The following is a 15,642-nucleotide window of genomic DNA, read 5'->3' as shown; positions in this document are numbered from 1 at the left end:
GGCATTGCTTATAAGAGTGTACTAACCTGCCCAGCTACACTAGGACCCTTAGTGTTTGCTTTAGAGACCCTGTGTCCCAAAGTCCTCCCGGTGTTAATCCTCAAACGGACTCCTGCAGGTGGTGACTATCTCAGGACCTGATGCTATTGGCCAGTTCATAATCAGCACAGAGGGGAAGGTTGTGATAGAGTCGGCTCTCAGGAATGTCCAGGGGCTGGGCAAGCAGACATGGTGCATACATAGGAGTTTCAAGATGGGGCAAGTTTATAGGTATTGGCCTTTGGTGGGCTAGCCATCTCTGATAGAAAGCAAAACATGTTTCTCACAACCAGCACCTAGGAGGCTGAGGCAGGAGAATTATAGCAAGTTAGAGGCTAGCCTAACTCACATAGTAAGACCCTATCTCAGAAATAAATGGGGTGGGAAGATGGCTTAGTTGGTAAAGTGTTTGCCTGCCTGTCAAGCGTGAAGACTTGAGAGTTCCTCAGAATCTATGTTAAAGAAGCCAGGCCTTAAGCGAAGGCATACTTGTAATTCCAGCTGAAGCAGGAGGATTCCTGGGACTCACTGGCCAGCCAGCCTAGCCTATCTGGTGACTCCCATGCCAGTGAAAGACCCTGTCTCAATAAACAAGTTGACTGGCTGCTGAGGAAGGACACCTGAGGTTCACCTCTGGCCTTCACATGCCTCCACCTCACCCCACCCCAGGAACACACACATAAATAAATACACAAAAATAAAGAACTATTCAAGATGCTACCAGTCACTTTTTCGTCTTTTATTTTATTTATATATTTTTAGTTTCTGAGAATTTCATGCCTGTGTATTGTATTTACATCATTTTACCCTTTCCACGAGTCCTGCCGCTCTTCCTGTGCCCCGAATGCATCTCAAATTTATGACTTTTGTCTATACTATTTTTTTACCTTTTAAAAAAATTATTTTTATTGAGCTATACATTTTTCTCCACTCCCCTCTTTTCCTCCTCTCTTCCCTTCTATGCTCCCAATTTCCTCAGGAGATCTTGTCTTTTTCACCTTTCTATGTAGATCTATGCATATTTCTTTTATGGTCCTCTTTGTCGTCTAGTTTCTATGGGATTATGACCTATAGTTTGGTTTTTCTTCTTGCTTATGTCTAAAAGCCACTTATGAGTAAATATATACTATATTTATCTTCTTGGGTCTGGGTTACCTCACTCAATATGGATTTTTCTAGATCCATCCATTTGCCTGCAAATTTTAAGATGTCATTGTTTGTTTATCGCTGTGTAGTACACCATGTGTAAATGTACCACATTTTCTTTATCTGGTCTTCAGTTGAGGGGCATTTAGGTTGTTTCCATGTTCTGGCAATTACAACTAATTCAGCTGTGAACATAGTTGAGCACATGTCCTTGTGGTATGATTGAGCATCTTTTGGGTAGATGCCCAGCAGTGGTATTGCTGGGTCTTGAGGTAGATTGTGTCCTGATTTTCTGGGAAATCACCATACTGATTTCCAAAGTGGCTATACAATTTTGCACTTCCACAAGCAATGCAAGAGTGTTCCCCTTACCCCACATCCCCTCCAGCGTAAGCTGTCATCAGTGTTTCTGATCTTGGCCACTCTGACAGGTATAAGATGGAATCTCAGGGTTGTTTTGATTTGCATTTTTCTGATGGCCAATGATGCTGGGCATTTCCTTAAGTGTCCTTCAGCCCTCTGAGATTCCTCTATTGAGAGTTCTCTGTTTAGGTCTGTACACCATTCTTTATTGGATTATTTGTTCTGTTGATGTCAAGTTTCTTGAGTTCTTTGTATATTTTGGAGATCAGCCCTCTATCTGATGTGGGATTGGTGATGAGCTTTTCCCATTCTGTAGGCTGTCGTTTTGTCTTGTTGACCGTGTCTTTTACTTTACAGAAGCTTCTCAGTTTCAGGAGGTCCCATTTATTAATTGTTTCTCTCAGTGTCTGTGCTACTGGGGTTATATTTAGGAAGTGGCTACCAGTCACTTTTTGAAAGGGGAACAACTGTTTTCTTATTTCAAATATCAGGGCCTCACAGGAGGGCCTGTGTCCTCATACACACCCACAGGAATCTTTGTTAAAACATAATCTACAATAACACAGAATGACGTAAGCCATGGATAGCACAGTACTGCAAATTCAAACACATGTGGGCCATGCTAAGTGGACTTTTGAGGCCATGGTGTATCTGGTCACAACATAAGTGGCTCCCATAAAATCTGGTTAAGTCTGAGGCGACTTCTGGGTACTCCAGCAAGGACTGCATGGCTCTCCTTTCACATCCTGGAATATGGGGTCCTCCTGGTCAGGGGGCACCTTGGTAGGAAAAACAGGTAACTGAGGGAGTGACCCCTGGGCCTTCTAGAAGCCAGTGGAACAGGGCTCTGTACTGGCTACCAGTGTTGGTGCTGGGAAGATGGCCAAGTGGCTACCCACTCAGTGGGAGCCTATTGTTACAGTCGCCTCTTCTTTCTCTCTTCCAAGGGACTCTTTCCAGATCCTCAGATGATTCCCTTGTAGCTGTCATCTTCCAGAGACCCTGTCTTGAGACTGTAAGGTAGGTGAGGGGTGGCATCACGCAAGGTAGAGTCCAGGGCCCATGCAGAGCAGCCTCAGGGGTGACCTAAGCTTCCAGTGTGCAGGCCACCTGCAGCAGAGTCTTCCGTTTGCTTGCCACCTAGTTTTACTCATTCCTCAACACCTTTCTCCACCTGCACGGGAGGGAGAGCCAGGCAGCCGCCAGGGCCCAAGATAGGCCTGGAACCACCTAGAGTCCGTCCCCTGGTTACTCGGTGCCTAGGAGAAAAGAGCGGAGCTGGGTGCTTTGCTCAGGTGGCCTTACTTTGTCTTCTCAAAGTGGTGGGGACAAACCAGTCCCCCCAATACCAGTGACTACTTTCTCTTCCCTGAGTCCACTAGCAGGGCCAGGGAGCCATGTGTTGCAGGACCACCTGGCAGCATACCCTTTGGGTACACACCTTCTGCTGTGACTCTCTCTACCAGGAAGGGGTATGTCAGAGGAAGCTACTGTCAATGCCTACTGCCTATCTTAGGGCACCCTGCAGTATGACCCACTCCCAGTAGAGGGCAGTACTGGCCTTCTACAGTCAGGAAGAGGCCCAAAGCTGCATGCTCGGCTTCAAAGAGATGGCTCAGGGATCGATCCATTTTGGTCCTGTGCTAGACCTTGTCCTGAGGCCAGGCCCATTGCTGGCTGCCCAGATCTCCAAGATGTTGTGTGTGTGTGTGTCTGTCTGTCTGTCTGTCTGTCTATGTATGTATTTGTGTGTCTCCATGTGTGTTTGTATATATGTGTGCTTGTATGTGTACATTTATGTGCTTCCTGTGTGTGCTTGTGTATATTTATGTGTATCCGTGTGTACATTTGTGTGTGTGTTTGTATATGTGTTATGTATGTTTGTGTATATCTATGTGTGTGGTTTTGTATGTTGTGGGTTAGTTTGTCTTTGTATGTGTGTCTCTGTATATGTGTGTGTTTGTATGTTGTGTATTTGTATGAATGCGTCTCTCTCTCTGTATTGTGTATATGACCCAGTGTGTATTTATTTATTTCTCTCTCTTCCTCCCGCCCCGCTGTGTGCAAATGCATCCACAACAGGGCACTTATTGCTGGAATATTACTTCCTCTTTGTTGCTTCTTCCTTCATCTAATAAGTAAGCTGACTAAAAACGGTTCTATGCAAAAAAAAAAAATTCAATGGCCAAAGCTGAATATTTTTAATAGTGTAATAGTGTTAGATTCAAAAAAAAAAAGCAAGCACACCTACTGCCATTCTAACAAGCTGAGCTCAATTCTGGGTGCTGCACACTAGAAGGGGAATGGACTTCTGCAAGTTGTCCCCTGACAGCACCTCCATACTTGTGCTGTGGCACTGCCCCACCCCCATAGTGAATCCATTCCAATAAGGTAAAGGATAAACTATATCAGTGAGTGAGGAAGAATAGAGCAAATGTCCAATCCAGAAGAATCCCAGCAAACCCATCCCAAGGCTCCACCCTCCTTCTCCTGAGCACATGCACAGTCAGAGCCTCTTCTTCCTGAAAAGAGAGAGAGGCTCTATGTAGTGGAGGCCTTGCTGGCAGCCCAGCCATGACACCCAGGGACAAGTCATGTGGATGGTGGGGACCTGTATGGGAGGTTAGGAGAGGGCTGTCTTCTTCCATAACCAATGACTCCCATTTAACACTGAAAAAAAAATAAAATAAGAGGGACATTTCCCAGCTCAGGGCCCTCCACAGGACATCCGAGCAGCCACCTCAGATCTCATGGTTGCAGCAGAGACAGTGAGAAATTGCTCTAGCCCAGAAGAGCCTTTGGAGGCAGGATGCAGGTCATGTGGGATCCTGGATGAGCCTTGGGGCCACAGAAGGACAGGCAGGGACACAGGAGATGGGTAATTGACAGCAATACATCAATACTGGGTGACAGCTGCCTCTCACCATTGTCACATGTTGCTGTGAAACATATTTGGTTTCCTGATCCAAAGCTCCTACAGATGCCCAGCCTGTGGTCCTGTGGTCTGCATGTGACCGAGGAGAGCTAGTTATCCTATGTGTGACTGAACATAAAAATTGTGAGTATACTAAGAACATTATTTTTCACAATTTTTTGTATGCACTCACACACATGCAAAGGCCAAAAGCCAACTTTAGGTGTCTTCTTGATTACTCTCCATCTTCGTTTTCCTTTTTTTTTTTCCTTTTAGATTATTTTCATTTTATGTGTTTGGGTATTTTGCCTGCACATATATGGTGCAGTACCTAAAGAGGACAGAAGAGGGCGTCAGATCCTCTGGAACTGGCATTACAGTCAAATGTGTGCCTTCATAAGCATCCTAGGAACCAAGCCTGATTCCTTGGGAAGAGGCTCCAGTGCTCTTAACCGCAGAGCCATCTGTCCAGCCCCTCACAGCTAAGTTTTAAGATGAATGCAGGGATCAAATTCAGGTCCTCATTGTTCATTGATCAGTTCACTAACTGAGCCATCTTCCCAGCTCTGTAGGGCTTTTGGTTTAGTTGAAACTTGATCGTGAACTTTGTAGGTGAGAGTGTTGGTCCTGATGTCTAGAAGTTGGACACACCTAAAACCTTTTAGAATCTCCAGTGTGGCAGGAGCAGCCTTCATGGGTTGGCTACTAGTTCTGGCATCCAGGTTGCCTTAGGGTGGGGGTGTTCACCAGGAAGTTCAGGCTAGGGCAGAGAGTTTGGGGATCTCAATCCCACCCCTTCCCCAGCCTCCATGGAGTGGGGAGCAACTGGAGTCCTGTGATGGCATCAGCCGACTGCACCTTAAAGCCGCAGTTAAAGGTAAAGGACAGTGTAGGAGTATCCAAACTGCTGACCACGGGAGGTGCCAGAGGGCAGTGGACCTGAAGGTGACATGGAGGCATCCCCTTCCAGTTGCCTCACCTCGAGGCTCTCTGGTCTGGTGGCTGTGGTCGCCCTTCATCATGGCCTTTATAATAAAGTAGTGGGCAGGTGTAAGGCAGCGCTGCCCTGAGTTCTATGAGCTCCTGGCTGAGACCTGTAAGCTCCTGCAGGCCCCTCCTTGGTTCTGGGTCACTTGCTGGAGTAGCTCATAGATCCCAAAGCTTAAACTACACCCAGTCAGAGTGCGCAACCCAGCCCCCTGAGCTTTGGGATCTAATGCCGTCTCTAGGCAGGTCATGCAGAATCAGATGGAATTGGGAAACCCAGCCAGCATATGCCGGAGAAATGCTTGGTGTGTGGGGGCCACCCTCATGCACCAGGTTACAGATGTGCCACATACTGACAGTGCAGGAAGGATGCAGCTCTCTTTTTCGCCTGGCCTGTCCTCCCAGCTGGCAGTAGAGGCTGTGAGAGGGTCGTTATGAGCTCTGGCATAACCCGGCATTTCTATAAGCCCAGACAACTCTACAAAGGTGATTTCATTTCAAAGCCTGTTTGTGTCAGCCCCAGATTGTGTCACTAAGCCCTGACCTCTTGGTCTTCCTCCAAACCTTTCCTTCCCACTGCTCCTTCTCCATCAGAGAGGGGAGAGGACAACACTTGCCAGCTGGTGTCCATCCATGCACCCACCACCCACTTGTCCTCCCCTCCCCTCAAGCCAGTGCTCATCTGTGCGATGCTTCATTGGTTCCTGTGTAGCTTTCTTTCACTAATGCCTCGGTTTACCTACACAGTTGCCTCCGGGAACCCTGGTGGGATGGGGGACTTTGGCCTAAGAGCAGGATCCCACAACTTGAAGACTATTGCCTGGGCCAAAGAAGTAATCTCCTCTTTTGTCCTCTTAAGAGCCACCTTGAGGGAGGTGTGGCAGAAGAAACTCCTGTCGGCTCCTTGGGGCCAGCAGAGTGGGACCATCCCAGCCTGCACCTAACATCTGAGGTCCTGGTAGGGCAGGGTGGGTGACACACAGCCCTTCCCACTCCAGGAGGCCAGCTTGTCTGTTACCTGGGTGCATGGGGGCACCCACATCCTGGTTCTCTTCCTGCCCTTGTCACTTCCTGGAAAGTGGGGCTCCAAACCTGAGGGGACTGTTAGGGAGCCTAACCTGGGAGTAGCCTGACTTTTGCCTTTGTCCCAACTCTGAAACTGTCCACTCCGGTGAGAGTGAGATACGTTAGGGGCTGCCTTCCACCCGCAGCTGAGCCCAGGGGTCTCTTGCTTTCTGCTTCTGGTGTCTGGTCACTAATCCCATTCGGTCTGTACTCACACCTGCCCCAGTAGTGGACACCAAGGCCAGCCCTGCTCCACCCATCCCTGTCCTCCCTCCCTCCTCATCAGTGGGGTCCAGCTCACCCTGCAGGCTGCAGCTGTCCTCCCTGAGGGGAGGTGTCCAAGGTCCATGACCCCCTTCCCAGGCTCCAGGATCCCTTTAAGGAAGCACATTCCTCTACTCCGTGCTGTCCCATTCTTTAGTGTAAGGAAGAGTCTTGCAGTCTTACCTGGGTTACCTGTGATGGTGACGAAGAGAAAGGGCCGGTGCTCGGGGTACCTGGGAGGGCTGTTATTGGGGTGACCCCTGGACCTCCTCCAGGCTCCAGTGCTACCGGAAAACCAGGCAGAAACTCATCAACTGGACCACTGAAGTCATGTTTGTTCCTCTGTTGTGGTGTTCCCAACATAATGACTGTAACTCCCTAACCCCACCTGACCAGTCTTGTATCTTCTTATACCCAGTCTCTGGGATTAGAGATCAGATATCGATGAGTTCGCTCTGGTTGGCAGCAGTGAGTTCAACAGTCAAAGCTCTAGATGTGGTTGAAGGTATCAAGGGCTAAGTAGAAGGGCCAAGACCCTGAGAGACCCAGAGACTCTCAGCTCTATCATACCAGGGCTTGCAGAGACTGCCAGAACCAAGTTTAGGTAAGCACCCTGAAGGTTTGGCCCTCTTGACCCTAGCTGTGGCACTGAAGGCTGGAGTCTCCCTAGGAGGTTACTCTGAGTACTGAGAAGTAGGAAGGAGCCTACTAGGGTTGTCTCTGCCTCCTAGAGGCCACAGGCACACAGAGAGTGCAGTCCTGTCCCAGTCAATGTGCTTGTTCACACTGGGCTTTCATGGTGACCTTAGCCAACCACTGTTCCTGTCTTAAGTCAATGTGACATAAACTTATGATGTTTTATTTCATTTCATTTTTGACACAGGGCCTTTGAATATAGTTCTGACTGGCTTGGAAACACATACATAGTTCAGGCTGGTTTTGAACTCTATCCTTTGCCTCTGTCTGCCAAGGGTTGGGTTTACAGGAATAAACAACTGTGCTCAACCAAATCCTGACATTTCAAACCCCAGAATCAGTAATGAGGCAGACGTAAGAGGGGTGGCTGGTCAGGGTGGGTGCTAGGCTGGGAGAACTGAGACCTTTATGGAAGACAGACAAGAGGAACCTTTGCCAGGACAAGGCTTGGAACCCCTGGGCCTGTTGCTAATGTGGCATCTGTGGTGGACAGTGGTTAGAGTCGCCTGGCCTGTAGATACCTGTGCCTGCTCAGTTGGTCATGGCATCTCCAAGACTGAAGGACTGGCACTGGAGTCAGCTGACAGCACTAATGAGGAGCTTCAGGCCCCACCCCCTGGCAGCACTCACACAAGGCCTGACTCTACCAAGACCCAGTTCAGCATCCCAGACTGAGAAAGGGTCCTGCTCTGCTAGACAATCTCATATTCCTCTTTCTTCCAGCCTCCTAAAGGGACCTGAAGCCACTCACCTGGTGCCTTTGCTTGGGGAAAGAGAAATAGTTAGGATTTGGGGGGTGTTTCTGGACCATTTCTTGGTACTCACAGCATCTGAGACAGAGGTATCTCAGTGTCTCCTGGCTGCAGCAGGGACATTGGAGAGACAGGAGCGAGTGCAGGTGGAGGTTGCTCATCTCATCATGGACACGAAGCAAAGACAAGAGGGGCCTGGTGAAGAGTCATGTTCTCCAAGGAATTCCCTTAATGGCCTCCTTCCTTCAGCTGAGCCCCCTGGTCCAGCGTTCCCACCTTCAATAATAGCACCACCTACTGGGATCTAAGTGCTTACCACGTGGGCCAGTGTCAGGAACTTCTCACTTACCCTCCAGCACTGACACACTGTGCTTCTGAACTGTACCATGTGGCATTCCCACCAGCAGTGATGTGATGTCCCCGCACACAGTATCAGGTATTGTCAATTTTCCTGACTTTGGCCATCATCATGGTCAGTGATGGTACCTTGTTGTTTGAATTGCAGTTCTCCAATTCTGTGAGATGTTGAAAATCTGCTTGTCTGACACCCACAGGTAAGGCACCTACCTCACTCACCTTTGGTGGGGCGTCTACATCTTTTAAATAATTTTTTTATTATTGATATTTAAGAGTTCTTTGTATATTTGGAATAGGGGTCCTTTATCATATAAAATACTTTGACGATGCTGGACAGATGGATCAGTGGTTAAGAACACTTACCTCTCTTACAGAGGGCCCAGCTTCAGTTTCCAGCAGCCATCTGGTGGCTCAAACCCATCAATAATTCTAACTCCAGGGGATCCAATGCCTTTTTCTGGCCTCTATAGGCACCAGGCATGCATGTGGTACATATATATACATGGACATAAAACTCTCATACATAAAAATAAATAAATCTTTTTTAAAAATTTGCAAAGCTATTTTCCCAATCTGTGGTTTCTCTTTTTGTCCTCCTCCTCTTCTAAAAATATTTACTTATTTGTGTATATGTCTGTGTGGGTATATGCACACTTGTGTGTGGAGGGGTGCACACATCAATGCCTATATGCAGAGGCCAGAAGAGGATATAAGGTGTCTTTGTATATCACTCTCCACCTGTTCCTTTGAAGCAGGGGCTCTCTTCCTGAGCCTGTGGTTTGTGTTTTCTTAGCTAGGTTGAGAACCAGGAAGCCCCAGTGATCCTCCTGCTTCTGATCCCCTCAGAGCTGGGTCACAGGTGTACACAGAATTCTCAAGTTACCATGTGAATGCTGGGATCTGAACTCTGGTCTTTTTAATTGCTCAGTGTGTCCTCTTAACAGTTGAGCCATCTCACCAGCTTCCTGTAACCCTGACCCTCTCTGTTTGGCACAGGTCTCCTGTATCCCAGGCTGGCCTTGAGCTCACTGACTTGCTGAGGATGACCTTGGACTTCACCTGTCCCTATCTCCCAAATGCTGGGATCACAGGTACATGTTATCATATCCAGTTCCTTTTCTTCTTTTAGCAATGTTTCTGCAAAGGAGATGTGTTGTTTGGGTGTGAAATGCCTCCCACAGGCCCGTGTATTTGAACACCTAGTTCTCACCTGGGGCATTGTTTTGGGAAGGTTGCAGCTTCAGGAGGTACGTCCTCCTTGGAGGCAGTAGGACACTGTGGGATGGACATAGAGGATCATAGCATGGCCTCACTTTCTAACCTGTCTCTGTTTCCTGATCCACAGAGAAGTGAGCAAGCCATCCTGTGTTCTGCTGCTGAAGCTACGAGCTGTTCCCACTGCCACGATGGACTGGGAGCCCACACAAACGGTTCCTTCCTCCAGTTGTTTCTGTCAGGCATTTTGACATAGCAACAGCTGAGGTGACTAATACAACAGAAGCTTTCAATTGAACAAAGTCCAACTTATTGGCTGTGGAGCTGGTGAATGCACTGGGTTTCTTTGTACATCTTAATAAAACTTACCAGGAACCTGCTGTCTTCAGCTACTAAGAAACACACTAGTCTGTCCCACCTCAGAGGCTTGGGAACACCTTGTCATATTCCAGCCCTAGGGATCCGAATTGACTTCTCTTCCTATGGGCATCTTGCTGCTCTGCTACTCCAAACACACAGCTGTGCTTCCTGCGCCATCTGAGCAGGAAGTTGTAGGCATCTGTCCTGGTTTTATTTCTTATGCTGTTAGTCTCTACTATCACCCAGTTCAGAAGCCCCTATCATAGGGAATGGTGCTGCTCATGGTGGGCCGAGTCTTCCCATAATTACCTTAATTAAGACAGGTCCCCCCAGTCATGCTCTCAAGTCAGTCCAAAGTAAGCAACCCCTCACTGAGACTCTCTTCCCAGGTGACAACTCTAGGTTGTATCAAGTTGACATTTAATGCTGACCTTCCTGATCTCTAAAGATGACTTGGACACATGGTCTGTGTTTGAAGGTCAGGTGATCAAATCCCACATGATTTGGGGGAGGCTTCTGCCTTGATGATATTGCTACACTGCAGTGGCCTGGGTCAAGTGGAAAACTGCTTAGGGTACTTTCTATTGTGTAGGATACAGCACAGGGCCTTGCGGCTCTCTTTGGATTTTACAGTTACCGGATACATGATATCAAGTGACCCACAGGGATGTCACTTTTCAATGAGGCCCAGTGTATTAAGTGTAAACTGGCCTCCATAATCTCATAGGGAGTGGCACTATCAAGAAGCACGGCTTTGTTGGTGTGGGTGTGGCCTTTTTAAAGGATGTGAGTCACTGTAGGGGTGGGCTTTAAGATTTTCTATGCTCAGGATACCACCCAATGTCACAGTCAACTTCCTGTTGCCTGCAAGATGTAGCGTTTTCAGCTCCAGTATTCCATCTGCCTGCATGCCACCATGCTCTCTGTCATAATGATAATGAGCCAGAGCTCTGAACCTATAAGTGGTCCCCTTCAATTACGTGTTTTCTTTGAAAGGGTTGCCGTAGTCATGGTGTCCTTTCACATCAATGGAAAACTAAGACACCCAGACAAGAAGAGGCCCAGGCTGCTGTGCAACCTTCTTAGCTGTGTGAGTGTTTCTGAGCATCAGAGTCACCATGTGCAAGGTGTCTGCGGGAGGTAGGAAGTTCTGTGGGGGCCATTCCAGCTCCTGCAGGGACTTCACAGTCAACCACCTTGGTCTATGGAGCTGAGCCCTGCCATCACCCACAGATACTTCCTCAGATCCTGGATTGCTCCTAGGCTTTACAGAACATATGGCCATGTGACACCAACTGGCCACATGACCTGAACTGTACGTATAAATGAGCTATGAAATGACCCATGATTCGATGGGTTGGGGGACACAGGTGTGCTTCAGCATTTCGCAGAGGCAGTGGGTGCAGGGCAGGCCTGATAACCACCAACTCTGTGTTAGTCACTTCACTCATTCCCGAAACAAATGTTTCACAAAAGCAACCTAAGGAAGAAAAGGTTCATTCGGACAGTCCGTCATAGTGAGGAAGGCAGCTCGTGGCCCTGCACGCACAGTTACGAAGCAGATTGAGATGAATGCCGGTGCTCAGCTTTCCTGCTTTCTATCCATCCCGATACCCCAGTCTACGAGATGGTGCCACCTACATTTAGGGTGAGCCTTTGCACCTCAACTAACCCAATCTAGAAAATCCCCAACAAATATGCCCTAAAGTTTGTTTCCATGGTGATTCTAAATCCCATTAGGTTGACAGTCAAGACTGACCATTACGTACTTCAAAGCTCCATGGAGTTCCATAAAGAGCTCCCATGATGCCAGTGGCTTGTTCCTGCTTCTTTGGCGGCCCCTCTCAGCAGCACCTGTCCTTCATATGTCATTTCCTGGTACCCAGTCACTGAGAAAGAAAAAGTCTTTCCCTGGCTTCCAGTAGCTTTGCATGGCACGTCAGCCCAATCCCAAAGTGAGAGGGTAACCTGCAGCCTCCTGTCGGGAATGGGAGGAAGGCTACACCCCAGCAGGTGAGGCTCAGCACAGTCACCCTGGTTGCTCTACTTGACCTGGAAGGAGAGATCAGGGTTATAGGTTCCACCATTTGGTGGCTGTAGGCCCATATTTCTGTATGGCACAAAAGCCATAGGCCCAGTCTGAGCTGTCTCTGCCTAACAATAGCAAGGATGTACTTAGAAATGTAGAAATGTAGATCTCCTGAGGAGAGGTGTTGACTGAAACTGGTCAGGATGTTTGGTGCTTCCTTCCTTTGTAATTTGGAGGATGTCTTATAGAGATGCTAATTCATGGCCTACCTGACTCCTAGATGTGGATGTGACCTGAGCCCAGGCACCTGGTTGCCTAGGAGACAGCCTAATGTGTTCCCACTCTATTGATGTGAGGATATATAAGCTGTTTGAAGAATAAATGAGAGATCTTTTTTGGAGAGAGATCTTGCCCTTCCATGATGACCGTGTAAGCTATGTCTGATTATTCCTCGCGACTCTTTTCCAGTCTAGTTAGGGAATCTGTGTTGGACCCACACGGGCTCCGACAGGTGGCCAGTCGGTCATGATGCTCAAAGAACTGAAAGGCAAGCATTTGAAAAAGGTGGTAGCAGGAGGTTGAGGAAAGGGCTGGACCTCTCCCAGGGTCTCCCAGGATGCAGAGCACAGGATGTGAAGAGGCATATGTCCCTTATAGATGTTGGTCACAGAAATAAACCTCTGGGCTGAATGGAGGTCCATGGTGGATGAGAGGACCTAGTCAGTGGCCGCCGGCCAGCCTTTCCCCCAGATGTCCCTGTCAGTCCCCAAAGGGTTTGAGAATGGTATGGTACAGTACATGGGTGTCCACTCATCGAGGTCCATCTGCTAGGTTCCCTGCCTGGCACACACTGCTGGGTGATGTTGGAGTACTGTCATCATGGGGGTACCCCTCTGCTGCCACTGGCACCAAGGCAAACCTGAATATGAACGGGCTCTCCTAACCCAGGGTACCTTCACAGCCTGCTTGACTCCCTGCTGTGTGTCACAGGGCTTTCTTCCTGGCAGGGACTCGGCCCAGGCAGGGCCATAAAGCAGAGAGTGCAAGCTCAGAGAACTGCCATCTTTCCCAGGCTCCCCCTCCCTGGTCTGAGGACACTGACGAGCCGGAACAATATCCTCTGAGCCCATCCATGTGCTCGTGTCCCTGTAGCCACTGCTCATGGTCCTGGCAATCCAGACGTTGACGCATCAATGATATTCTTGTTCCCCAGTGAAAGTCCACCAGTGACTGGCAGATTGAACCCAAGGCTCTTGCACGTAGCAGGCAAGCACTTTGCTACCAAGTTATATCCTAGCCCTTTGCCAGTAGCATTTGTCTCCCTGTCCCCACTAATCAAGATCCTCTTGATGAAGACCTCTGCCAATAGGTGCTAAACTAACTCCCAGTACCCTGGAGGCTGAGGTGACCATAGGTCCACTTTGAGGTACTCCTGTGAGAGAATCTCCAGGCTGCAAGGGGCTGATTGTTCTTTTTTTATTAATTTATTTATTAAAGATTTCTGTCTCTTCCCCGCCACCGCCTCCCATTTCCCTCCCCCTCCCCCAATCAAGACCCCCTCCCTTGTCAGCCCAAAGAGCAATCAGGGTTCCCTGCCCTGTGGGAAGTCCAAGGACCACCCACCTCCATCCAGATCTAGTAAGGTGAGCATCCAAACTGCCTAGGCTCCCCCAAAGCCAGTACGTGCAGTAGGATCAAAAACCCATTGCCATTGTTCTTGAGTTCTGAGTAGTCCTCATTGTCTGCTATGTTCAGCAAGTCCAGTTTTATCCCAGGCTTTTTCAGATCCAGGCCAGCTGGCCTTGGTGAGTTTCCGATAGAACATCCCCATTGTCTCAGTGTGTGGGTGCACCCCTCGCGGTCCTGAGTTCCTTGCTCGTGCTCTCTCCCCTTCTGCTCCTGATTTGGACCTTGAGATATCTGCCCGGTGCTCCAATGTGGGTCTCTGACTCTGTCTCCTTTCCTCGCCTGATGAAGGTTAATGTTCAGGAGGATGCCTATATGTTTTTCTTTGGGTTCTCCTTCTTATTTAGCTTTTCTAGGATCACTAATTATAGGCTCAATGTCCTTTATTTATGGCTAGAAACCAAATATGAGTGAGTACATCCCATGTTCCTCTTTTTGGGTCTGGCTTACCTCACTCAGGATAGTGTTTTCTATTTCCATCCATTTGCATGCAAAATTCAAGAAGTCCTTGTTTTTTACTGTTGAGTAGTACTCTAATATGTATTTATTCCATACTTTCTTCATCCATTCTTCCATTTAAGGGCATCTAGGTTGTTTCCAGGTTCTGGCTATTACAAACAATGCTGCTATGAACGTAGTTGAGCATATACTAATGTTGTGTGATAGGGCATCTCTTGGGTATATTCCCAAGAGTGGTATTGCTGGGTCCAGGGGTAGGTTTATCCCGAATTTCCTGAGAAACTGCCACACTGCTTTCCAAAGTGGTTGCACAAGTTTGCATTCCCAACAGCAATGGATGAGTGTAAAGGGGGCTGATTGTTTATGGGCTGGTGTAGCTGCCCTGACCAAGGGAAACAGGCTGTGGTTCCACAACAGAAAGTCTAGAACATAGATGATGACCTGCAGCTCTGGTCCCAGTGATTAACATCAGTGGAAAGATTCTACTGCCCAATCCACGCCGGACCGCCGAGGGCCCAGACCCTTCGGGAATGAAGGCTTAGGTCACCCACCAGGTAAAGGGCCACAATCAGCCAAGGCACAGGCTGAAGGAAAGAGACATGCAGGAAGATGGTTATAAATACCAGCCAGACCATGTGACCGGTTGCAGCTCTGAGCCTGTGAGGGCTATGGAATCCTTCCCTATGCTGTGAGCAAGTAGGACGGAATGATGACTCCTCCTTCCCCTCCTCTAGACCGCTGCACCTAGTATTTATGATTTCCTAGATGCTACCTTTCTCTCGCAGGATTTACCGCTCCAGCTGCAGCTCAGCCAGAAGGGGGATGGGTACCATCCCTGCCCTCTCTGTGGGGGTGGGGATGCACACCTGGCTGTGCAGTCCCAGCTGTCCGTTAGGTGAAAGTGGAACTTTGCTTTGTTTTATCCAGAAGTTTCACCAAAGGGTTCCGTTTATGTAAGAAACCCAGAAGAGCCGGGTTCTTAGAGAAGGAAGTGGCTTCCTGGAGCTAGGGGGGAATAAAGGGAAGAGTGGGTGCTAATGGGGAGATTGGGGCCTGTGTGCTGGGAATATTCTAACATCACATAATGGTGATTGTCTAGTGGAGTTACTGAAAAGGACGGAGCTGTTATGTTTGCTAAGAATGAATCAGATCCCATGTCGTTTACATGCAATAAAGTATTTTCTTTTCATAGAGAAGTATCTGTGGATGCCGGGAGAAATGGGGTCTGCATGGTACCACCTTCTCTGAGCTGAAAGTGGCAGCCCTGAGTGTGGAGGTGAAGGGGCGACCATCTTCTTTAGTTCTCACGT

The 15,642-nt window shown here is 48.5% G+C and overlaps 1 long non-coding RNA gene across 5 annotated transcripts in view; it reads left to right on the top strand.

Annotated features, from left to right (window-relative positions):
- Positions 1-13,040, top strand: part of LOC142849949 (uncharacterized) — a 61,899-nt gene extending 48,859 nt beyond the window's left edge. The window contains exons 7-10 of one of the 5 annotated variants that reach the window (XR_012910638.1): positions 2,496-2,568; positions 8,732-8,780; positions 9,580-9,674; positions 9,929-13,040. This is a non-coding gene — a long non-coding RNA (uncharacterized LOC142849949). The remainder of the gene's footprint in view (positions 1-2,495; positions 2,569-8,731; positions 8,781-9,579; positions 9,675-9,928) is intronic. The other 4 variants (XR_012910636.1, XR_012910640.1, XR_012910639.1 and 1 more) reach the window with 4 other exon arrangements.
- The last annotated feature ends 2,602 nt before the right edge of the window (positions 13,041-15,642 follow it).

This window comes from Microtus pennsylvanicus, chromosome 5, assembly GCF_037038515.1.
Source record: "Microtus pennsylvanicus isolate mMicPen1 chromosome 5, mMicPen1.hap1, whole genome shotgun sequence".
In the NCBI taxonomy this organism is placed as follows: domain Eukaryota; kingdom Metazoa; phylum Chordata; class Mammalia; order Rodentia; family Cricetidae; genus Microtus; species Microtus pennsylvanicus.
Note: the sequence above shows the minus strand (reverse complement) of the source record. Positions and strands in the feature narration are given on the sequence as shown.